The following is a 21,891-nucleotide window of genomic DNA, read 5'->3' as shown; positions in this document are numbered from 1 at the left end:
AAGGGGGCCCAGCTCTATTGCATCTTCATTCCAAAACGTAAGACCCTATATCCACTCACTGTGCTATGCTGCGACGCCAACACTGGCTGTCATTATAAACTCCTGGATGATGCCTGAACACATTCAACTAATCATTTTAATTTTAGTTAAAAGTTTTCTTATAACTCAAGAGACATATTTTGTACAATACTTACCATTCCTTTCTAATGTGCATTTAGAAGGAAAGTTGTAGTCATGCTGAGCAGAAGTAAGTAAATGTGAATGTGTGTGTGTGTGTGTATGTGTATTTGCATTTAGGAAAAAAACAATCCAATATTTTCATTTACCTTTTTAGATCTACAGTGTTTTTCAGGAATATGAAGACATTAATTTTAATCTGTTCTTTATATCACAGTTGCTCAAATGTTGAAGATTAGCTATTATTAATATTAATAATAATAGTTATGATGCACTTAGACACAATGTGAATAAACTAAAGGTTTATAAATGGCATAAAAGTAAGATCATGCTATGTCTGGTGACTGGAGTTTTAAACCCTGCATACTCAAATCCAAAGTACAAAGGTGTAAGTGGTGTGAAGATTCTCTCTAGCAACTGTTTGAATATCATTCATTTTTTGAGGGATAACATTTTTGACACCAAGCAGAACAACACTTTTTCATAAAAACTGAAAAAGAATAGCTTTTAAATGTTAGGTATGAAATTTCTTAATAATCACAGTTTTCATCACTGCAGGTTATGTGGACACCAGCTGACCTTTTATTTTGAAGAGAGAATGGCACTGTCCTACATGCTACCCAATACTTGTTAAACAACGTTAAAAGGCCCTCGAGGTAATTTGTTCTAGCACTGGTTTCCTTTGGACACATGATGCAGACCAATCAGTGACTGGGGAGACACAGCTGGAGGCATTTCACTGGTTTATTTGCTCTCTGTCTGAATTATCAAACTTTCAAGCAGGTATCTGCCACAGGGAACTGAATTTGTACTTAAGTAAGGACTGAGTCCTAAGTGACAATTTTGGGTAACCCACTTTTGTTCTTGATATGTTCAGTTCCAAAGACTTTCAACTTGCTTCATCACTCCTTCAGCTTCTTCCCACCTATCCCTTTCCTTATTCTGGTTTATTAGTTGCTAATGTGTGAAACCTGATGCTTTTCCTAAATAGCATCGCTCTTCTCCAAGCTGAACAATTTTTACAGATCTGTGAGTTGAGGCACAACCTAAACATTTCAGAATGTTTTGTTGCCTGGTTCTATATCTCACCTTGTATGAGGAGTGTTCCCAAACCTGCATGCAGGGAAGTACAACTTCCAGCGTGGGATGTTGGAAACAGGGTCCCACACAAAAAGGGAAATTGGCAGTTTTATCCCTGCTACAGAGAATATGGGACAAAGGCAGAGGAGGAGAGAGGCTGAGCAGAAGGGAATCTGCTGAAGTTATAAACCCAAATAAGCATCACAAACAAGTTGTACTGTCATTTCCTACAGAATACATCTGCCCTCAGATCATTGCAGCTATTTCCTTGTGGGAGGGGGGCAGTAGAATTCATTTCAGTGGTTTCAGAATTACATTTCTCAAAGGGAGAGAGGAGTGGCGAGAAACACAAACCACTGTGGCTGTATCAGATGCTGATTTAATTTACATTTGTGGTGATTGGATTGCAGTAATTTCCCTGGGGAGCAGCTTCTGAGATAATAATTTCCAAAGAGAGGCTTAGCCATGGTGAGCTGAGGACTTCCTGAAACAGGATGGCCTACTGAGAAAAATGTCTTTTTAAACTGGTGTGGGTTCAACCAAATTTAATAGGAATTCAAAGGATAAGAGAGCATGGAGAGAACTGTCTTGCAGGAACAGCAAGTTCTTTTGTGGAAAAATTCTGTGTTGGTAAAATTGTCTGCTATAAAATGATATTTCAGGGAATTGCATTCAATATTCTTAAAAAAGAACTGTGGGGAATTTGGGAGAGATTAATAAAGGGCTTTGTATGTTTTCAGTTATCCATGCCAAGTATTCAAAAATCTGCACACCCATAAAGTCCTTAGAGCATGAGAGTGGACAGGGTTTATCCATAATCACATGGTGTCACAGGAGAAAAATCTCAAGTTCTGATACTGGTTTTGGTTTCTCTCCCACTTTTGTGTGAATGTTGTCACCTGTCACCCTACAGACAGGGAGTTTCAGTCCTCTTCTTTACATGGAGGGTTTCAGTCCAGTCCACCATGGTCCATCTCAGCAGTTATTAGTCATTTTTTATGAGTGAAAAGAGGGAAAGAGTACAAACAATGAGTTCTGATTATATGCTAGGATAAACAAGGAGTAAAACCAAACAAATCAAGAAAACCTTTTATTTTCTGTCTCAGATCAGGGTAAGAGCCAGAGCCAGGTAAGGGCCAGGGTATGGATCAGATTTGGGGGATATTTGGGCTGCTTTTTCTGGTTGCTTAACACAAGAGAGCTGCAGAATCTGCCTGATCTGAAGGCCCAGCATAGTGGGAATTCTGGCTCTGTTGCAAAATCACCTTTGGTGTCTCTCTTAATTAGACAGCAGGGCTGTCATGCTTCCTTAGCTATGATCCATTTGTTAAACTCACTTTGATGCTAAAAATAGTCTCTTCTTGTTAGCTCTGTCTTCCATAGGACACCTCTTGTTTTATTTGTGGTGCTGTATGAATAGGCAGAAAGGAGCTACTGGACAGGCTGGTAAAAAATCAAGCCAGAAGTACTTGTAGCTAGGAAGGTGGGGGAAATTTGTGTCACACAAGAGAAAACCCTCAGGGAGACCTTGCTTCTCCTCTCCTAAGCTGTTTGCTTCTCTTCCATCCACTGCAGAATGATTGCTATCAGCAAACATCAACACTTTTCATACCCTTATCCATCAAAAGATGCCTCCAATTCACTCTGTACAAAAAGCATTTTCGTTGCTGTACACAAATAAACAGCTTCATTTCAAGGATGTCCACTTTAAAATTACCCACTTAAAATGAAAAACATCATACAAAATCCCTTCTTTTTGCCTTCTTCCAGAACTTTTTTAAAACAAATGATTAATTTTTAAAAAATGAAGCTATAAAATATTTCTGTGCTGCTGAATCCATTCTTTTCAAACTCATACCCAAAAGCAAAACAAATGCAACTCTTCATATATAAAATTTCACATAACGCTGTGGGTGAGACCTCATGAGTTCACAGGGTCCTGGTGCAGAAAAGTGAGCATCCAGAAAAGATTGTCTGATGGGCCATCATCCAGAACTGGGCTTTCTTGGGATCTTTGCATCTTGTAAGTGCTGAAAACCCAAGCTGATTTTGCCTTTATGAAAATGAGGAAGAATTGGTGTGAAAATTCTTGAAAGATTGGAAGAGGGCTATTTGACTAGGGAAAATAGTTCCAAGGTTTTAAATGTCTCAACAATACATTTGAATCCTTTGGTAACTCAGATAAAACAAGGACAAACATTGTCCTTCATCCCAGCCTGGACTAGGACAGAGCTTCTCAGTGGGACAGACCCTCAGCCTTCCCCAGACATGACCCAGTGGTACCAGAAAACCATCAGCCCTTTGCTCTATTTTTGCTCCTGCAGTTTAGAGTTTGAGTCAGGCTGATTTTTAAGGCAACTGATTTCAAGCACAGACTGCACTGGTATGGGGTGAGGAGTGGCCTTTACAGCATTTCCAGATTGTTTTGCCCAGGAGACCACAGCCATGTGCAGTCCCCAAAAACCTGTAAGAAAAAATAATAGTTTGGTTCCCAGTGAAGTCAGATTCTTTGTTAAGGGCTGACAATTTTACCTTGTTTTGCTGTCACAAAGGCAAAGCCAAGACCAACTGGTAGCTCTCCTGAAGGAATCTCCTGATAGTGCCAAACAAATGACAGTGGGATCTCCAACAAAACCAAGAGCACCGGCCATGAGAGCAGAGTTTGAACAGATTTATCCTCCAGGGCAGCTCTTTGGAGGATCAGGCCATGTAAAAGGCCATGAACTGATTTAAGTGTTGCAACAGATGTAACTGAACCCCAGAGAACAGATTCTTCCCTTTGGTTTTGCTTGCAGGATCCATGAGCAAATCAGTTTGGAGAGATCACAGTAATGACATTTTCTGTGTTGCATTTCTGATGGCTGGGGAAAGTACTGACACTGGGACGAGAGAGAAGAAAGGCAGAAAAAGGGAGGTGTTAGAATTAAAAAGTGGCACAATGCACTGCTCTATTTTGGAGTAGATTTCTCAGAATTGTTTCCTAACCCTAATCCTAACCTTTGGAAAGAGTCCCCTCAATTTCATCTGGCTGCCCTAAGGAATTTTTACCAGGAAAAACACAACTTTGCTTTAACTAACCTCTGTTTTGTCAACGCATTTGTCATGAGGTGTTTCCTGGCCTTAGCATGGAAATGATATATTTAATTTAAAGGATTTATTTCATCAAAGCTTTATTTTTCTTATTGATGTAGGTGCACCCAGACAGCCTGATCTGTCTAGGTTGTTGGAGAGCGATGCTTAACAATTTAAAAAACCTGGTTATAAAGAAGAAAAAACCACATGCAATCAATCTCTCTGTGCCATCCTGCTGTCTTTTATGCTCTTGCTGTCACTTAAATATCTTAAGATGGAGGTGTGACCCTTACTAATACATTCCCATACGTGTCTAACACTTCTTCTTAACAGCCCCAGACTTCCTCATGCACAGCCGTCCCTGGAAGTGTGGATTTATTCTTTTATGAAATCTTAGAAAAAGGTGCAAACTGAAGTGTAAATAACATTCATCTCACCAAATCGGTTGGAATGAGACTGCTGCTTTTAAGGTGGATTAGAGCTTAGGGGAAAGTTGAAATTTTCTCACTAATGTTATGTAAGGGAATACTAAAGTACATGGGCCCCATGTTGGCAGAGACTGATTTGTCTCAGCTTTTTCTGTTGTGTGGTGAATATTATTTGAAGCACTTGGCTGTGTGCAAGAATATTTCGTATTATAGATGCAAAGTGTGCTACTTTTATGACCCTGTTGCTTTTTGTTACTAATCAATTGTCATACACACAAAAGGAAAGCCATTTGGTGAGAGATGAGCGAGAAACACAAACACTAAAATGAGAAACCCACTCTGACAGCTCAGAGATAATTTCCTGACATGGCAGGGAATGAAGCAATGGTATCTCTTTGCCACAGTGGCCTATCAGACTTTGAATTTATTTTCAGATGGTTTCAGAGCATCTCTCTAGCTGTCAACACATCAGGCCTGTTCCAGAGCCCATTGATGTCAATATGAGCCTTTCCATTCACTCCTCTCAGCTTTGATCATACCCTTGAAAAGTTCAAACCTCCTAAGTGCATTTGGGAGCTTTTTATGTGTGGGGCTGGATCCCTTCTATTTCCATGTTTATTAGTGCTGCGCCATAGCGATCCATCTAGAAATATATATCTTATCATGGGGTGGGGGTTAAATACAAAAATATTTGGTATCCATTGGAGCTTAGGCTCAGCCCACCCAGAGTTGCTGAAGTTTTTGCCAGAATTTATGACATAGTCCTAAATATCTCCCTGTAATTTGTCACTGCAGAATGATGTGCCACTGACTAAAAATGAACTGGGTGTGAAAATCTGTTGATTGGCAATTTCCAATAGGAAATCTGAAACCCCAGTGACACTGTCTGAGTGATCTGCTGTGGAGAGATGCATCCCACGCTGCAGGCATGTTCAGCTGAATGGGAAATAGGCCAGTATTTATAGAAATGAAACCTTCCTTTATGGCACTGAAAGTCTGCCTTTTCTTCCGCATGAAGACGCTTTGCCATTTCGTTTTTGAAAATGGAGTTTCCAAGCTGTTGAATAGCAGAGACCCAGGAAATTACAAGTAAATCTGGGGGAAATTCAGAAGTCCGAAGCAATTTCAGATAAAAGTTAGAACACGATAATTAGACTTCAGATGGTTCTAAAAATGGAGGGAAAAAAAATCATCTGCACAGCAAATCAGGTTATCTTCACAAGCAAGATGCATTCTTTAATGTTATTACTGAGCTGTGGGACACATTTCTGCTGGACTTTCTGCCCTCCTGACCTTTATTTTACAGATATAGACACCTGAACCGCATGCACACACTGTTTCAGCCTTGTAACACTTTTTGCTGACTACTCCAACCTGGAGTCATAACCTCACCCTGTTAATGAGGCTGATAATTGAAATCCTTGTCAGCAACTTAGTTTTAAGTCACTTAATTATTCTACTCTGAACAGAGCCCTTTTCACTAAAAAATCCAAATCCTCTCATTCACTGCTTAATGAGGATAATTTGGAGATAGGTCCCCATATATACATACACATAAATTATTGGCATTATCTTGTTCTAATAAATTAACATTTCAGATTAAAAAACAGGTTAAGGAGTTTGTTTAGAAAGATACAACATATTTAGTGTGTTTGGCTTTTCTTATAGGCCAAACCCACCTAAATATATGATATTTTCCAAACAAACTCTTCGGGCACTTAGAGCTGAAACATCTTTGACTGTGGACAGCATAAATGTATTATTTAAAGTTATAAGAGTAGCAAAACCAGGTCATACTAAGATTAGAGAGCATAGTAAAAAGCCTCTGTGTGGACTTAAATCAAGGTTCAATTAGAATTCATTAGCTGGAGGTGACAGGAAGGGAAAGAGACTAAAAGTGTGTTGACTGATCTGATCATTTGGAGAATGACAGAGCTGCAGAATGGAGCTGCAAAATTTCAAGGACAAATCATGTCTTCACATGTTTTCACACTGTTCAAGATACATAAGTGCAATTGTATAATATCTAGGAAGATATAGAAAGAAATACAAACACAAATAATTCTGGTCATGGTTTCTGAAGAAGAAAAAATGAAAGGAAAACTGATACAGAACAAAACTTCCTGGAATGATGAAATGAATGGATTATCTCTCTTATGAAAGGAGAACTTGGTTCTGAAAACAGCCAGAAGAAAGCTGAGTGAACAGATGTTGGTAAATGCATCTAAGGCTGAGGGATAATTATCACTGAAGAGGAAGAGACAGTTTAAACATAACTATCAAGGAGTAATGAATAAATTTAGACCCAAAATTAGAAGGTTACTAATCATCAGAAGAAGGAAGTTTCTGTTTAGAAGAATATGAGCCATTTGAAGATGGAGTTCTTGAGACTGGGAGAAAAAATTCTGTTGTTAGAAGGGTTTGAAACTGTTGGGCTTGCTCTTTGCATGCTGTTTGTTTGGTAATATCCCATCTTCCAAGGTTTCCAGTATTTTTGTCCCTCATTGCTTCTCCCTCCCTTACATCCTTGGAACATTTGTCTCCCTATTCTCCTCTGAGCCCCTGGAAGAGGCCACAGAGAGATGAAAAAAGGATGGAGCTTCCCAGTAGTCCCAAAACTTTAACATTTTATGCACTGACTGTTATTTTTTACCCAGTTCACACCATGGAACTCTCAAATTTGGGGCTGGAGAAGAGTTTTTCCTTCAGACTGGTAGGCTTTTGATTCTGCTCATTTTTGGCTTCTTTCTGTGGGATGGACACAGCAGCCTGCTTAGATTTAGCTGGGGCTTTTATTGATTTTTTTTCCTTCTATGTCAGGAAAGTGGCATATTGGTTCCTTGGCAATAATTCTAGTTTTGGAGATTTCATTGTAGTTTTTAAGTTTGTTAAGGAAGTTAGGAAAGTTTTATGGCTTCTGTCAAGTGAAATAGATGTTGTAACGTGTTCTGCAACTAAACATCTATGGCTTAGTAGCCAAAGACAGAAACAAGACCAGATTTTTTCTGCTTAAATAAATTGAATTGGAGGATTTTAGAGAAATAAAAAAACCCTTTTGTTTTCAGCCAGACCACCTAATATCCCCCTCTTTCACTATTCCTTTTATTTGCAGAGCTTTGAGCTGGACCGCTTTCAGATTTCTTTGCATTATTCTGTCTGATACAAAGGTTTTCTACGTGGCTCCATTCCAATCTCCTGTATGTGTCTGACAAACTGGCTGGAAGTTCTACATTTGGCCATAGAGGTCGTGAAACAAAAAAAAAATTAGTGAGAGGTAAGAATTTTTCAGTTTTGTTTTGTTATGACAAAGCTTTGTTTCCTATTCTCTGTGGCACTTGTGACACTTGTTAAGGACAGGGTGAAATTTCTTGTTGCCAAAGGTACTTTTTTACTAATAGGTGCAAGGAATCTAAAAGGAGAAAGCAGGGAAAAAGGCCAAAGTGTGAAGATTTTAGTGGTTAACAATTATCTCAATATTTCCTGTGGATAGGATGTGAGATTTTCCATCGGTTCTTAAAATGGGAAGGCAGGTGCAAGACTCAAATTTGGGTGGAAGCAGTGGAGGTCTCAGGGCAGGAGATTCACACATTTGTGCTGCCTAGAAAGCTGCCTATAAAACTTGTGAACAGGGTTGGTGGAATGTTAACAATTTTCTTTTGGAAAATACTAAAATTTTTAACCTGTCACATCCACAGTGGGATTTTTCTCTGCTTAGCTGAAGGACAAGGAAGCAGAATGTCTTTAATTGGAAAGATCACTTGTCATTTCAGAATGCAGGACACAGATTGGGGCTACCAGGAATAACAAAACAGCCTCTTCCTTTAATGTTCTTCTTGTTAGACTTTTATGGGAAAGTAGCTGGAGAGTTTGGTACTGATGTCAAGCAAAATAAATGAATTTTCTACCCAAAGCCAATGAAAGTGGAAGGCCTTGCAGTAGATCCTACAGCATACCCTTAAATTCTTTTTTAGGGAAACAAGCTGTGTTCTTTGGTATGTGCTAGCTCAGAGTAGAAATGCAGTAAAAAATGGAAAGCACTTCTCAAACACAGGTGTTACATTAGGACAGTACAGCCAGAAGGTAACAGGCCCATGAATTACCAAGGTGAGATCAACACCCTGGCTATTTGAGCATGTTAGAAAGCACCACCATGAGGTGTCTTTCTTGAAAGCTTTGATGAGAAAGAGTCCAAAAGACCCTAAAGCTGAGCTGACCAACAGTGAATTTCACAAACACTGCCTCTATTCTGGCTGAATTCAGCTGCCAGCTCCTCCTCACCCAAGGACTTGGTCTGTATTTGTGGTTATATTTGTTGGGTGTATTGATATTTTCTGACTAGATACCACACCTAGGTGGCTCAAGGAAATAAAATAGATCTTTTCTTCTTCCACATCAGTAGTGAAGTGTGGGAAGCTGCATCTTTTGAGGAGGAAACTACATTTGTCTCCGTTCTGTAAGACAGCAGCAAATTGCATTCAACAGAGCTGAGTGTTGGAGAGGTCCAGGAGAAGGGGAAAGCACAGATCTTTCCTTCATTATCACAAAGAATATTTCTTTTTCAATTCCTCATCCTGCTCTAAATCCAGATTGTGCCTAAACCAGAAGGTTACCAATTAGCTATATTTTTCTAAATTTTCTGCGGGTTTCCTTCAGGAAAGAGAATTTGGATGTTGAGGCACTGTTTGGCTGGGGCTGCTGCCTCCCAGCCAGGCTTTCAGATCCAGCCAGAGCAGCCTGTACTTAGAAGATGAAAGGAAGAATCCTTCTGCCAATACAGATCTGGCACTTACCATTTGTCCTTTTTTACAACCAAGAGAGACTTTCACAAGTCTAATAGTAAGACTCCACTAAAATAACTGAAACTCCTTGCTGAGTGAATGTACCAAATTTTTGAATGCAGGAATTAATCTTGACCTAATTAATTTATTCATTTTCTTGACCATTTGTTTTTCTCTTTAATTTTGAAATTTCTATTTTGGAAATATTTAGCTGCTGCTTTTAATAAAAATACAATTTTAATGGCATTTATTTGAGCACTTGTATTTATTTCTGCTTGAGGATATCTGCTTTTATTCAAAACCAAACTTTTGGTATACGCTGCATACTTTAAGGAAAAAAAGGTATACATAAAAAGTTGCTTGGAAAATTATTGATAATTCAAAAAAATAATTGATCTTTTAACATTTTGGGAAAATTCATGGCATTGGTTTCCAGGTTTTTATTCTTTTAAAAGCTTTAAGGGAATTGTTTTTCTAACCTTCAGCTAGATCTTGTTCACTTCAGCTAGATCTTGTGGTTGCTAACAGGGAAACTGAAATAATATAATGTTACTAGAGAGGTTAAAGGATCTTATTGCTTAAAAGATCAGCTAGTTAAAAGCACTGTGTCATTAATATCAGAGAAAGGTGTCTCCCTAAGATATTTTGCAGACAGTAAGTGTATAATCAGCTTTGATTTAGGTTTTTTTTAGATTAAAAAGGCACTACATAAACAGTAATGATCAAATCAACAGCTTGATGTCCTGGACAACTTTTACTTTGATCCATGACAGTGGTGTTGCATTGTTCATTTGCACTGTGGTTACATCTTCATTTTGCAATGCAGAAATTAATTGAGCTGAAATCAGCCGTTAACTGCTCAGCCCTCAATTCCTGTGATAAAACTGTAAAATCTCAACAGAGGGATTCATTTTCTTAGACAGGAGACCACAGATTCATTTCAGCCAAACCTCTAAATTGCTGAGGAAACAGATTCCCACCCCCATGGCCTGGATAGCGTGTTAAGAGCCCAAATTGATGAGCAGCCTACGTAACACTTCTGTGTCTCTTCCTTGCTGCACTCACAAACTGCCTTAAAACATGGTTTTTAAAGAAGAAAAGAGGTGCAAAGAAGACAAAACAGTTGTGTCTCCACAAAATGAACCCCGACTGTCCACCTCAGGAATAATCAGGCTTTTTACTCAGGCTGGTGTTTTATTTTTTTTTTTCCTAGCTGGAGATATGATTTTATTGTATTAATCTGTGTAAACAAGTATTAATCTCACAGAACATGGCTGGAACAAAGGCTGAGACAGAGACAACACCCAGCCAGGATAGGTTTCCTTTAGAGAAGCTCTAATTAATAGTCTCATTACTTTTCGGTCTGGGCTTCTCTGCCTCTCGGAGGGGGAGCAGTGAAGAAGGGAAGGTCTCAGCCTGTACAAAGACAAAAACATGCTGAAAAGGAGAGGTTTGGCTGTCGTGTGTGTTAGTGATGCATCAGTGTGCCTCAAAATTGATGTTGATGTAGCTAGGAACAGAACCAAAGGCTGGTGCCAGAGGTGGCATATTTATAATGAGACTAAATGAAGGGGCTCATTAGTCTCACAAATGGTGAAGAGCTGCCTGTTCCCTCTCTGATTATCTCTCCTCCATCTCCATTAGGAGGGTGTGCATGCAAAGGGGCGGGGAAGAAAAGCAAATGTTCTCAGGTTTAGGCTGTGAACTGATCTGCATAGCCCTGCTGGGAAATTAATGAACATCCTGGTGACTCCTTCTCCAGGTTCCCCTCTCAGCTAAACACCCAATTCCATTCCAAACCTAATGGAAACAAAATATTATGAATTAAGCCTTTATATGAGTCTTCGATTGGGAAGAAAAAAAAGGGTGAAAACCAACGAAATATGCAAGAGCTCTGCAGGAAAAAAGAAAAATAAATAAAAGTCTCTATGGAGTTTGTGCTATTTAATTCAGATGTTTGATGATCTGGGTATGTGGGGCAGGTCATAACATGCAACAAAGCCATCCTGGATGCGATTTACCAAAGCAGAAATGAGTTTTGACCCAGAGTGACTGGAAGACTGTGCAAATGACCCTTGGATATGTCAGGATGGCACTCAATAAGCAATTGCAAACCTTTTTTTTTTTTTTTCTTTTACAGTTTTTATTCAGAGACAAGTCAGGCAAATACTCCATCCTAATCCCAACACTGAACAAATAGTAAGAGCAGCCTTTGCTGCTGGTGCTGGGAGAAAACATTCAATTAAGTTGCTGCAGTGGCTTAGTGACAACAGCCTTTCACCTTTGGAAACCCAGCCTCTGGTTATCTGTCTCGGGTCACTAAAGAAAATGAGTTGATGTTCTCAGGCTAAGCCCCAGGGCACATTTTGCTCAGAATCACCAAACCACAGGATAATTTGGAGCTTTTGTCCGTGTGTACTTAGGAAAGGTCTAGGCCTGAAAAAAAAAGCTGAAATTCAAGATTAGAATGTGTTGAGAAGCAAGCAGCTTCCCAGGAAATTAAAATGCTGACATTCCCAGCAGTTTAATTGACATTAGATTCACTAACATGTCAAAACCTAAAGAAAACTACAGGCAACACAATGATGTATGAGTTTGAAACCCAGATGCTGGTAACAGAGGGAGGGTTCATAAATGGAGAAAAAATTGTGTGGACAAGTATTTTAAGCAGCTGGAGAAGCAAAGTCTGACTGCCTTCAGGGCCAGAGTGGTGATGTTTGCAGCACCTGCATTGGGTCTGGAATCTTTACATCAGTCTGTATGATACAGGGACAGTCCCTAACCATCCAATTATTCCTGCCTGAGTGGAGAAAAGTGTCAAATTCAGGACTGGGAGGGAAGGAAGAGTTATATCCATCCCCATGCCTCAAGCCCTTCCAGACTGAGACAAGGGTTGGATGGGCTGCAGGGATGGCACCCTCCGCCTGCCACTGCTCACAGGGAGCAGCTGGGACTGCTGATACAAACACCCAGCATAGTTTGAGAAGTGTTTATGATCCCCTGAAGTCCTGGTGGGAGTCTTTTCTTCAAAGTGAGCTCATCAAGAGTGATCAGCAGCTTTCCAGCTTTAAAGTCATATTTAGAGCAAACAAAATGCCAAATGAGAACAAGGAAACCTTGTTCAAAGGGCAGGAGCTCAGAGTTGCTGGGGTGAGGTAGAGCCAGCTGGAGAGAAAATATTCCCAAATTCCTGGGTGTTTCTTTCCTCTGTGCTCACTTTTTGCCTCAGCAGCTTTCAGCATCTTTCTGACTTCCACAAACACAGGCACAAATCCTGTGGGTGTCTGCAAAACCCACCTTGCTTTGTCACCTCTGACACTTGGCTCTCTGCCTGCTCCCTGCAGCTGGCCCCAGCACCCTGCACCTGCCAGAAACTTCATCAGGTGTTACCTTTAAAGGGAGGGGAAGAGAAAAATCCTCTTTTCCTCCACAGGGTTGCACCTAATCCAATCAGCAGCCAGACCTTTTCTAGCTTGGAGCCTCTGTTTCTCCTATTTCTTCATACACCAGTAAGTGCTCAGTGGGCAGGGGGAGTGGCCGACCATGGCTTTGGCTGCATCCAAAGCTGACCGAGGTTCCTCTAACTCATCCTGGGCCCTGCTCTGTGTTTAATTGTTTCTCCTGTCATTTTAGATGCAGAATGTTCTCATTTTCTCTGCTGATAAGCCACAGAGAGGCAGCCAGGTAGAGCCAGAAGACTCTTAAAATGACAGGACTGTGTCCCGTGTCTCAATTTACTCGTAGAATTGAAGTTTAGCAATCTTTTCTCACTGTAGAATGTCCTTTGAGTGTCTCTGTTTCGTTTATTTGATTTTTCAATAGTAGAAGAAAAATCACTTTATATGTTGGTATATTACAGTGTGCAGATATAAGCTGGAAAGCAATATAAAACAATCTTGGGATTGCTTTTTATGACATTAAGATTCCCAAATCTTTGTAATTCAATTTTTTCCCCCATGATGTCTGAAAATGTTCTGGTGTTTCCCTTTCCTAGGGGAGCCCAGCCCTCCCTCCCCATGCTATATACTGCTTTTATGGAAATTAAAGGCCACAGCAGCTTATTACTCTTAGGGGTGAATTTGAGTGGAATTTTGAAATGAGACACCAGTGTTTTCCAGCCACTTTAATGGTTGAATTCACCCTTTCCTCTCAATGTAAGGTGTGGGAGAAACAGGCTATTAATGCAGTTCCTCATTAAGCAATTGTAATGGCAAGCTTTTAAAACTTGCCAGCTACACTCACATCACACCCCGCCTTCCAAAGATCTGATTTTGATGTACAGTAATTTGTGCAAGAAACACTTTGGCAGAAACTGGCCCTGTAGGAAGGAGGGGACCTGACTTGAGCATCATTGTCATCTTCCCTTATGTTTTGACCACAGGTTGTCAGCAAACAGCCCTTAGAGTTTAATTGTAGGATGGAGTTTGCTGAGAAGTATGAAAGACAAAAGAACAAATAAGTGATGGAAAGCAATTCTTCCCCCCTCTGCTTTACTCTGGGGCTGCCATAATTAAAGTGCTGCTGCTTTGCTGGAAACGAAGTTAGGGAGATGAATTGTAATTGCAAACGCTGTTTGCTCAGTCACTCCTGGCAACAGCACCACGTTAACTCCGCCTTTCTGTCTCCAGTGAATCCTCCACATTGACAAAAACATCTCTTCTTATCCAATTTGTTATCACTGACTTCAGAAAGTCATTAAAGAATATCAGTGGAGCAGATTGGGATCTGGATTAAGAAATCAATTATTGCCAGGAAGTACCTTTGCAGACACTAATTATGCCTTGACTGACATTTACGGGATACCTTTAATGGGATGTGTGGTCAGTTTTTAAAGGCACAGGGCAGACATCAGTTCTGTGTGTGACACCCCCTTGATTCCTCCTGTCTGTGTGCCCCTCCATGCTAGAACAGATGTGTGCTGCCATAACCACAAAGTATGAAATATCTACAAATTGTGCATTTTCATACATGTAAAAATAGTCATTGTCTTGTTGGTTTATCCAGGAATTAAATGTTACCCTGGCCCCAGATAGCCAGGACAAGCCACATTTAGCAGGATGGCTCCTGCCTCTCATGGCTGTTGTGCAGATTGCCAGTGACAGATAGATTAGGTCTCCCCAGGAAGGAGCTGATAGAAATCTGACAGATGTATATGGGTGTAGACATCTGTGAAAGAGAGAAAGGCCACAGGACAAGTAATCTTGCTCTGAAAGATGGGAGCTGCTCCAGAGATCTGTGACAAGAAGTAGCCTAGACAAGTATAATTTAATAGGGGGAGCACAGAAATGGGGCAGTGTCAGGGGACTGTCTCAGGTAGGTGGGGACAGGGCTTGTTGGCACTTTTTGCTTTGTCTGATTGTAAAGCTCTGTCAGTGTGATCCTCCATGGGGACAAGCACTGGGTCTTTCTGCTTTACGTGGGCTCCACTAGGAACTTTATTAAAGCTTAAGTTAAACTGCATCCCATTCCCAACCTCCTCTCTGTCAAATCCTACTCAGGTAAATATTGATGGGTGTATTCCTGTTTCATGTGCCCTTCACACCCTTAAAATGCATAATGACTTAATAACTGCCCTTACTGTAGGCAAAAGCTCTTTGAAGAAAATGCTCAGCAGCTCCCCTGCCCCATGCAACCCTTCCCCCCCCCAAAAAAACCACCAAAACCCCCAAAATGACAAAAAAAATCCCAAACCAACAAAACACCCAAAGCAAAGATTGTGAAATAATGGTACAAAGTGTAAGTAACTAGAGAGGAGAGCTCAGTAAAGAAAGAAAGAAAGAAAGAAAGGAATTGTGGATTATGTCAGAGTAGATGCAATCAGTACAATTTGTGTAAGAACCAAGGAATTTCAGCATTCTTTATGTGGCCAACATTGTAATGACCTACAGTACTTGTTTGGGAGACTTGGATAGAAAAATTGAATAATTTTTAGCTCTTTAGGACTCAAACCTTGAGGGTTTGCATCTGCTTTAGTTGCATTGCTGGTAGCTAACTCTAAAAGCATTTATGACATAAATTTTTATATTCATATTTCTTATGGTGCATGTAAACCGTCCTGAAAAGTCATTTCATACATCTTATTTATTTGGAACCAGTTTCTAACACTGTGCATCAAAGTGCACATTTAGTAGTCTATGACTGAAAATCAGGCTCTCAAGTAATCAACATAGAGACAGAAATGCTGCTTAGAGCAATTTGGAATATTGAATTTAAGGTCTGTCTCTATTAATAAGATATGGACCTGAAATTTAGCTGTCTGAAGATAGACTATCCTTCATTTAAACACCAAATAAAGAGAAAGAGGCCTCATTTTATTTCTGTAAAATTCTGATGAAATGAATAGAACACATGTGAATAGTTTCCTCTGTGTAGAGGCTCCCCTAACCAGGCATGGTGAGTGCTGCTTAATGAAAATTCCCAGCTTTCTCAGCCTGTCTTTGTAGGGAAGTTCTATGTCCATACTTTCCCAGCAATGATTGAAGATTTAACTGTGGAGGGGCTCTTCAAACCTCTTTATCTCCAGTGAGTTATGATCAGTTTTACATATCCTTCAATAGTGAAAGATATGTAAAACCCTCCTGGATTTGTAAGTGGAAATTATACTCAAGCTCTGAATCTAATCAAATTAACCCTCACATGTGTCTAATCTTAGTCTATCAGCATAAGTTATGTTTTTCCCCAAAGCCACAAGTACAATCAGGGATGCAGGACCATTCCTCATCCTCAAGAAATCCAGCATCTTGCCTTTGGGATAAATTTTTAATTCAGTGCCTGCCCTTCATTGCGTGATTCTGAGACCTGTAATATATGGATAGAACACGTAACCTCAGTGATGTGCTGCAAAGCTCACGGTGCCAACCCATGTAGGTATAAATGTACCTTTACAAAGATACAAGTGAGAAAGAATTGTACAATCAAAAGGAGAAAATAAGTCCCAGCCTGTGTGTCCAACGCAGAGCAGTAGCAAAAGCTGAAATTGCCAGAGTTATAAGATACAAGATTAATGCAGGGTTTGTTTCTCAGGTTTTAATGATCTCATTGCAAAGGAGTCACGTGGATGAACAGTAAGTTAAAAATCCGAAAAAAAGTGAGAATTTGGATAGTTTTTTCTCTCCAGGGTGTTTTAGACTATCTTGTCCCATCTTGCAGGTGCTTGGTGGTGCAAAGGCACAGCTTTGCCAGGCACCAGCACCTCAGATATTTCAAGAGAGCAAGCAGAAAATAAATATTTGAGACCTCCAGCAGCAAATCCCACGTTATTGCCACATCTCAAATTCCGTGGAAGGAGAGCACAAATATCCCTCTGCCTGGGAGGGGAATGCTGCAGCTGTAATTACTGTTCCAATGGTAACCACAGCAGGGGCTCTAACAACGGTTATTAAATGGTTGTGGCAGAGCAGAGGAGCAGAGTGGTTCAGGATGCTTGTGGGCTCTGCTAGGGATGCAGGGCTGTCAAGGTAAGGCTGCTGAGATGGATCCAGGTTCCCTTCTGTGCCAGCAGAGAGGAGGCGAATGAAGGGAATGCATGCAGCTTCCTGAACTGCATTAGGTTCATCTATTGAGAGGTGTTTTTCATGTATAAAAAAAATGTTTGGGGCTCTGCTACTATTTGAGCAGCTAAAATTTTTCAAGAGAAACTACGAAATAGGAGCAGTTCTAAAGAGGTATGGTATTTCCATTGCCTCCACAAGTAGCTGAAAATAGCAGGTATGGCAATTCCCAGTGTCAGGAAAATCCACCAGTGCCTGAGGTTTCTGTCCAAAAAGGAGACAGAGGAGCCCTGCAGCTTTATTTGAGTCAAGGCAGAGAGGCCACCAGGGCACAGCCCACGGGTTTTCTCTCTCGAGGTACCGGAGGGTGCAGCCTCCCTTTATCCCAAACTCCCGGCCGCACGGTGCCCTCTTCCCTTCCCCACTGCTGAGGTACCAGGAAAGTGCAGCCTTCCCGAACTGCCTAGCCCACATTCCCCCTTGAACCTGGCATTTTCCCCCAAAGTTCAGGCTCGTGCAGACCCCTGTCTGTTTCAGGAGCCAGGCTCCCTGGGCTCTGCACCAAAGGCAGTGCAGACAGTCAGACCCATTGCAAAGACGTTCACACCCGTGGCTTCAGCCCTCGAATTGTTTGTGAAGACATCAGCACATCTTTCCTCTCAACCCCTCCTCTTCTCATTTCTCCATTTGTCTGCACAAGCCCTAGCTATTATTGCCTTAGCCCTTTTAAACAAGCTGGAACAGTGGGAACAGCCCCTGCTGGCTGTTCCACGGCTGCTCCCTGCAGCAGGGGCAGCAAGGAAACACAGACAATAAAGCTGGCACAGGTGGCTCACGTTAGCCCAGCAATCCCTTTCTTCCAGCTGGGAAGGCCAAATCTCCAGGCCTGGAGACCTCCACACCAGTGTGCTGGGTCTAGGCGTGCTCAGCTGTCCTGGCTGCTGCCTCTGCTGTCCCTGCAGTCCTGGGTGGATGTTCTGGACAGCAAAGTCCAAAGGCAGCGCCTGTGCGAACTGGGCTTCCCGACCAAGTCAGCCCAGAGGACCTCAAGCAACCCCTGGATGTATTTAAAAAACCTCCAATCATCTCAAACACCCTTGAAACCTCAAGTAATGCTGCCAAAGGCCTCAAATGACCTCAGATAATCCCTAGATCAATAAAAAAGACTCCAATGACCTCAAGTTACCCCTGTGACCTCAAGTAACCCCTAGATCAATTAAGAAAGACTCAAATGACCTCAAGTGACCCCAATGACATCAAGTAACCCCAGTCAGGCCCTCAAATGACCTCAAGTGACCCCAATGACCTCAAGTAACCCCGGTCAGGGCCTCAAATGACCTCAAGTGACCCCAATGACCTCAAGTAACCCCGGAATCAGGGCCTCAAACGACCTCAAGTAACCCCTGGATCAAGTGAAAAATTCTCAAATGACCTCAAGTAACCCCTGTGTCCTCAAGTGACCCCAATGACCTCGAGTAACCCCGGTCAGGCCCTCAAATGACCTCAAGTGACCCCAATGACCTCAAGTAACCCCGGAATCAGGGCCTCAAACGACCTCAAGTAACCCCTGGATCAAGTGAAAAATTCTCAAATGACCTCAAGTAACCCCTGTGACCTCAAGTGACCCCAATGACCTCGAGTAACCCCGGTCAGGCCCTCAAATGACCTCAAGTGACCCCAATGACCTCAAGTAACCCCGGTCAGGCCCTCAAATGACCTCAAGAGACCCCAATGACCTCAAGTAACCCCAGAATCAGGGCCTCAAACGACCTCAAGTAACCCCTGGATCAAGTGAAAAATTCTCAAATGACCTCAAGTAACCCCTGTGACCTCAAGTGACCCCAATGACCTCAAGTAACCCCAGTCAGGGCCTCAAATGACCTCAAGTGACCCCAATGACCTCGAGTAACCCCGGAATCAGGGCCTCAAACGACCTCAAGTAACCCCTGGATCAAGTGAAAAATTCTCAAATGACCTCAAGTAACCCCTGTGACCTCAAGTGACCCCAATGACCTCGAGTAACCCCAGTCAGGGCCTCAAATGACCTCAGGTGACCCCAATGACCTCAAGTAACCCCGGTCAGGGCCTCCAATGACCTCAAGTAACCCCCACAGGGACTCCAATTGGTGCTGTGTTCGTTTTTCCTTTTTCCTTTCCCTTTCCAGCGTTCTCTGCATTCTCTGCACACACAGCTGTAGCTCTGCACCCCGCTGTGCTATCGGCTCCTTTTCCCAGTAGTTTTCCGTGCCCTTTCCCCAGGCAGAGGGACAAAACACGCTCCAGGGCCCCTGTGCTGCCTGGGCTCCTCCTGGCTGCCGGGCTGAGAGCAGCTCTTCGGGTTGCACTTTCACAAACAAAGTGCAGCGAGAACCAAGGGCGGGCTCCAGAGAAGGGGCTCGACCTGGCTGGGGGGAATTGAATCCCCATTCCTCCTCCTGATTGGTGCTTTTGGTCAATTAGGCTAATTGGCTGAACTTACACAAGCTGTCCTCACCCCGTGGTCCGGTTTGGCCAAATTTGGAAATGCATCCTCTGAGAGAAGGCAGGTTACAACCACCCCTCCCCCACCAGGTTTGGGAAAAAATAAATTATCCTCGAAGGAAAGACAAAGAGATAAAAACTATTTATTTAACAAACACACAGGAAAAGGATGATGATGCTAAATAATAAAACCTCCCCCTCTGCTGAGAGAAACCCGGGGGAAAATTCAGAGTCTCTCTCTCTCCCCCTCCTCTGAGCTGGGTCGTGGTGGGCCCTCCTCCAGGGCCAAGGCCTCAGTGGAAATTCCTCCTGCTGTATTCTGATGTTGAAGCCATCCAGCAGAGAGAAAAGGAAAAAACGAGGTCCCAGGAAAACAAAAGTTCAACTCTCCGAAGGAAAAGGAGCTGAGGAAAAAAAAATCTGCCAAAAGCCGGCTGGAAAGAAATGCAAGCCGGGTGCTTCCCTTCCCTCTCGCTCTCCTGCCGCAGCTGAAGAAAAGTCTCTCTCTCTCTGTGACCTTGAACAAGCTGCAAACTGCTTGGAAAAAGCACAAAAATTAATTTCTGGGCATAGGGCAGCGATATGGGATACACATCATAAAGTCACCCCAAGCCACCCCGCGTGGGGGGCTTTCGGGGGCATTGCCCAGAACGGCCCCAGGGGCCTCCAAAGAAAGGTCCCCTTGTCCACCACCTCCCACGCTGAGCTGAGCTCCCAAGTGTGCATTGTCTCACTTCTAGGTTGATAAAGGTGTCCCCACAACCTCAAGTAACCCCAAATGGCCTCAAGCAACCCCTGGATCAATTAAAAAAGACTCCAATGACCTCGAGAAACCCCAAAAGACCTCAAGTAACCCCAGTCAGGGACACCAATGATCACTAGTAACCCCAAATGACCTAAAGAAACCCCAGTCAGGGACACCAATGACCTCAAGTAAGCCCAAACGACCTCAAGTAAACCCAGTCAGGGACTCCAGTAACCTCAAGTTACCCCTACCAGGGACTCCAATGACCTTGAGAAACCCCAAATGACCTCAAGTAACCCCTACCAGGGACTCCAATGACCTCAAATAACCCCTACCAGGGACTCCAGTGTGACCTCAAGTAACCCCTGTGACCTCAAGCAGCCCCCGAGGTTCTGTACCCTCATCTCTCAGGGAGGAGCAGCGTGCAGCACCCCGCAGCAGCACATCATAACCAGGCTGGCAGGGCAGGGATGCGGAGCAGGCTCTCCCCCAGCTTCCCTCCCAGCCTGGTCCATCCATCCATCCTCTTCTCAAGGCACTGGCTCCTCAGCAGCAGGATCTGAGCAAGCCAGAGAACTCACCTGGCTCATGGTAGCCCTTCAGTTTCGCTGCACACAGTCAGTGCAGAATCTGAAACTGAGTTAAAAAAAACCCAAAAGCGATGAATATTGCTACACAGAGAAAAAGCATAAAACAGCTCAGAGGGCACAAGCCAACTGAGTGCCCGTGTCTCATTGTTCCTGGCCTCTCCCAGCCCTGTGCAATGCGTTTGGAGGGAATGGGCAAAGGCAGCTGTGAAGGTAACGCCCACGGTGGGAATTCGCATCCACACACACACAGAGTCACCAGCAGTGGCTGAATAAAATGCACCTGCTCGTCTTTCCCACTTAGCAAAAGAGCATCTGGACAACTGTTCCCCCTTTGGCATAAAATTCCAATCAGACAGACGAGTTCCCATGCCTGCTAGGAAACACACTTCTGGGTTCAGCAAGGGCTCCGGTGTGGTGAGCCCTGGTACAACAGCAGATCCCGACACCCTTCACAATCCATTTCCAGTGCTCTTTTTTACAAATGGCACACTGATGCCTTCCCAATCGCTGTCCTGTGGCTGCCCCCTTCCCTTTGCTCCTGGGGCTCCCTGCACTTTTCCTGTCAGGGGCTGTAAAAACTGTGCCATAATCTTTGCCTGTACCTTTACCTTCTCCTCATCCCTCCTTTCATATCTTTCATATACCTGAGGTGCCTTTCTAGCCAATTCCTGCAAGGGCCCACTCGGCCACCTCTCCAGCCCCTGCTCCTGCTGCCTGTGGGCTCTCACCCTCCCACAGCCACCAAATTCTTTGCAAAATCACTCATCTCCCCAGTGACCCAAACAAAATCCCTTCTTACATCGGGCCGGCCTTTGGTGACACTTTTGGCACACCAAAGCCGCTCCCTGTCCAGCCGCAGCTCCAGAAGTCCCCAGCACCCCCGCCCAGGCCCCCGGGCCGCTCTCCCAGCACCACAACCTCTGTAAAGGACCAGGTCCCGACAGGCGGGCACAGCCGACGGTGCCACAGGGATGCGCAGGTGAACGGAATATCCCGCAGCCTCGTGGGGCCGGGGGACACTGCAGCCCCTGCCCGGGGGGTGCTGGGGTC

At 43.0% G+C, this 21,891-nt stretch overlaps 1 long non-coding RNA gene across 1 annotated transcript; it reads left to right on the top strand.

Annotated features, from left to right (window-relative positions):
- Positions 1-749: 749 nt before the first annotated feature.
- Positions 750-9,687, top strand: LOC138116667 (uncharacterized). Its single transcript, XR_011154287.1, has 3 exons — positions 750-833; positions 7,870-8,031; positions 9,154-9,687. It is a non-coding gene; the product is annotated as an uncharacterized lncRNA (long non-coding RNA).
- The last annotated feature ends 12,204 nt before the right edge of the window (positions 9,688-21,891 follow it).

Source organism: Aphelocoma coerulescens, chromosome 1 (assembly GCF_041296385.1).
Source record: "Aphelocoma coerulescens isolate FSJ_1873_10779 chromosome 1, UR_Acoe_1.0, whole genome shotgun sequence".
NCBI lineage: Eukaryota > Metazoa > Chordata > Aves > Passeriformes > Corvidae > Aphelocoma > Aphelocoma coerulescens.
Note: the sequence above shows the minus strand (reverse complement) of the source record. Positions and strands in the feature narration are given on the sequence as shown.